General features: G+C 27.9%; 1 long non-coding RNA gene across 1 annotated transcript; it reads left to right on the top strand.

The window, feature by feature from the left end:
* Window positions 1-3172: 3172 nt before the first annotated feature.
* On the top strand, window positions 3173-3632 carry LOC142233022 (uncharacterized). The gene is made up of 2 exons (XR_012721289.1): window positions 3173-3464; window positions 3529-3632. It is a non-coding gene; the product is annotated as an uncharacterized LOC142233022 (long non-coding RNA).
* Window positions 3633-4248: the final 616 nt, after the last annotated feature.

The following is a 4248-nucleotide window of genomic DNA, read 5'->3' on the forward strand; positions in this document are numbered from 1 at the left end:
GTGGAGACCGGAAAGTTGGAACCGGACATGCTTTTTGTTCAGTGTATAGTGCCCTTTCGTTAGTTTTTATGAAGATCCCTTTAATTACCTTTGTTTGAATATTTTGACTTACTCGTCCTACGTTCCGATGTTTTGACGAAACAAAAAAATTGTGCCCGTAATGCGAAAATGATAAACAAAACTCATGCTCTTTTTTTAAAAAATATATTTTATCTTGGTTCCGAATGAATTTTCTCTCCGAATACTCATTTTAATATTTTATTTAAGCATACACAATTTTTGGCGAAGTCTTATATCACAACATATATATGTTTACTCATAATATGTAAATTTATACTTGTTTATATTCACACGTAGTATTTTTCCTATATTTAATGAAATTTTCTTTGTGTATATATATTTGTAATGCGCCAAATGGTTACTTTCATTATTTTACTTCCAGCATACACTTTGTCTCTCTTTTTAAACACATATATGTTTATGGGCTATTTCTAAATTAATATATGTTTGAATCCAAGCATATTATATTTACAAACATTTTATGTCCCAAACATAATATGTTCTAACATATTAACATATATGTCCCAAACATATTATGCTAGTTTATGAACATTATGTGTTTGCACTCAAAAATATTGTGTTTAAAAATTTGAGTTCCAAACATATAATGTTTATACCCAAACATATGAAAAACAGTCTTTTTCGTCCGTGTATATGCTTAGGCTGAAATATAACATGTTTGCACAGTACACACAAATTTTTGTTTGAATAAATTCTGAAAATACAGATGCTTGAAGAAGAACAGGTGTGTTTATGTTACATACACACAAAAACTTTTTCTCCGATTCAATCACGAAATTAATTTTTCAATTGAAATGTCATCTATCACGAAAATGACAGTATCAATCACAGTTTTAATTGAACGTAAAAAATATTTGATTTAAAAATAATTGATTTGATTTAAAAATTGCAATTAATTTTTTAATTCAAAATCAATTAATTTTTTAATTGATTTAATAAAAAGTTTAATTGATGTCGATTGGACAACTCCATCACTTTTTTGATTGATTCAATTAATTATTTAGTTCAACTTTTAACTTTTCAACAATTAATTGAGTTTTATAATCGACATACATTAAAGTTTTTAATTAAACTGTTAAAGGGAACTAATTTTACAATTATTAATTGAGCTTTATGGACAGATTTAGATTAAGGAACATGATTAATAGAGTCATTGAAAATAAAACGCCAGATACAAAGCTATACACGCCTGGACTGTACATGTTTCGATTCGGCAAATGAATCCTTCCACAGCCTTTTAGTATAGATCTGGCTGGGAAAGATAACTCAATTTTGGGCTCTTTATGCTAACTCCTTATGGAGAAAACATTTGGGAATTTTCCTCTTACAAATTGACTCATTTTTCTCTCCCACTGTACATCATCTTCTCATATAACTACAAGTCCCTTAATCTTATTTGATAAAAAGTTTGATAAAAAATAATGATTGTATCATTTATTTTTTTTAATTAAAGACGTAACTATTTTCAATTGCTTTCTTTGCGATTTTATTTTGATTAAAAAGTTAATTATATCAGATAATTTTTCAATTAAAAATTTAAAATTTTTCAAGCATTAACCTAATGTTTCTAGTTTGATCAAAAAGTTAATTTAATTAATTTTTTATTGAAAAAGTTTTCAAATTTTTTTGATGGTATACAAAAAACAAAATTATGAAGATGTAGATAACAAATACACGTACAAATGGGTTCTCATCACAAACACAACTGTTCATTTTCTTGTATATTAGAATCGGCCAAAAATCGATAATCGGCCTTCGTCGTCAAGAGGCCGATTAACCGAAGCCTAAGTTTTTGAATACTTAATTTCATATCGAACAATCCCAGTGTTGAATTTGTCTCAATCAAAATACCCAGTACAAATAAAATGTACAAAAAATTATAAAAAGTCCTTGAAATTCTTATGGGAGTACGTTATTGCAAAGAACTTGGATATGGGACAGATTCTCCAATGAATGAAATCAATGTTTGAAGATTACTCGCACAAAAAAATCGCTCCTGTAACATATACCCCACACACATTTTGTTTCAAGCATATATATTTTTTACATTGGTGCAAACAAAATATTATTTGTATTGTTCAAACATATTATGTTTCACCTTAGGACATACATAGTAAAAAATGTAATGAAATTTTCTTTGTGAATATATGTTATATTTTTAAGGCGCCAATTGCTTACTTCCATTCTTTTACTTGCAGCATACTCTTTAGGTCTCTCTTTCTAAACACATATATGTTTATGGGCTATTTCCAAATTAATATATATTTGCATCTAATCATATTATATTTACAAACATTTTATGTTCCCAACATATAATTTTTACAAGATTATTTTGTTTATCGACCTTTTTTTCTAATTATTGTTTTCTCTGTATGTATTTTCTCTGGGCTTTCAAGGTCATTTTTGAATGCGAATAAAACAAATATTGAATTATTCCATTATTTTCATCCAACGTTTCGCTTGGATTTTTTCCAGCTTCATCAGGGATGATTTTTTTATTGGATCTGGCAACAATATAATATAATAGGGAAATACATTACATTTTCACATACATTCTATTGATTTCCGTATAAGTTTCACTTACATTCAATTTATCGTCAATTACATTTGCAAACAAATACGTCAATTATTACGAAATTACTATAACTCGACATAAAACACATACTTAGTAATTGCAAAAATAATTAACTTAAACTAATATCACAGTAAAACTTATGTTGCTATAACTGATGGTAACCGACTAAACTATAATAATACAATGCTGTAGTTGGCGTTAGCATTGTCTTTGTCTTCTTCTGTTTATTGCACTTGTTGTTTTTTTGTTGTATACGTAAACTCTCTAATGTATATCTCTTATTCTCTCTTCTCTCTTTGTCCAATATTTTTACGTTTCGTAGATCTGCATTATGGTTGTTCTCTATGCAGTGTTGAGCCAATGCTGTTGTCATCTTTTCTTTCTTTATATCTCCTTCGTGCTCTGCAATTCGTGTGGCTAAGCTGCGCTTTGTTGTGCCAATATAACATTTACCGCATTTCTCTGTAGACCCAATAAACACAGGATGAGCGTTTTTCAAATGCAACAACTTTTAAATTTGAGGGTAAATATAATTTTCAACATAAATTCAACTTGACTTGAAATAGCTCATCTTCAATACATCTTCAAATTATTTGCGAACTACTTCCAATTTGCCAAAATGTTGACGAAATCTTTGAAAAGGTGTTGAAGATAATATGAGAAAACTTTGACAAAAAACTACCCTAAAATGCAACGAAAAAACCATATGGTTTTCAATACTTATTTGTGCAACGAAGTTCGTGGTCAATTGCAAGAAATAAAAAAATGGAAAATATTAGACATATAACCAAATAGTTTATAAAAATAGGTAAGTGAAAATAAAAAATGAAATAAAACTTTAAGGAAGTCACTACATTTATATCTCTGTGCAGAAAACTAAAATTATGGATTCTACGTTCTTGAAAACATTAAAAGCTGGCCAATGAAAAATGGTGGACAATTAACTGGAACTGCTTCAAATAGTTTATAATAATTGGTACGTCAATATGAAAAATTAAATCAACACTTTAAAGAAGTCACCAAATTTAAATCTCTTTGCAGAAAACTAAAATCTTTGGATGCTACATTGTTGCAAACAATGAGAAGCTAACTAATGAAAAATGAGTGGCTTATCGACAAGAAATAGTTTCCAGAAACATTACAAGTGCAACCAATTAAAATTGTTAAAAACAACAAATTGTTGAAATCAACAACTTCTGGATGAAAATGTGCATCACATCGTCAGTTTAATTCATATGCTATTATCAGTTTAAAATGGATATTTTGTGAATTCCTTCTGCTGGAAATCAATTCTAACACGCGGTCCAGTACGTTCCTAATTTCAAATTGCCCGCATGTTAATAAATTTTAATGCTGTTTTATGACACCAAAAGGAAGGAAATCGAATTATCAATGCAAAAGTGTTTACTAATAATGTTTAAGATATTTAAAGTTTTGTTGTTTTTTTTTTTTTTGTTCTTATTTGTTGATATGTTTAATAAGATTATTATTTATCAATTGGTATTGTAGTGTATTATGTAGTGTAGTGTATTATTATATATTTTATTTTGATGAAAATGAATAAATTATACAAAATTCATAGAATTTTGGCT

Source organism: Haematobia irritans, chromosome 4, assembly GCF_050003625.1.
Source record: "Haematobia irritans isolate KBUSLIRL chromosome 4, ASM5000362v1, whole genome shotgun sequence".
NCBI classification, from domain to species: Eukaryota; Metazoa; Arthropoda; class Insecta; order Diptera; family Muscidae; genus Haematobia; species Haematobia irritans.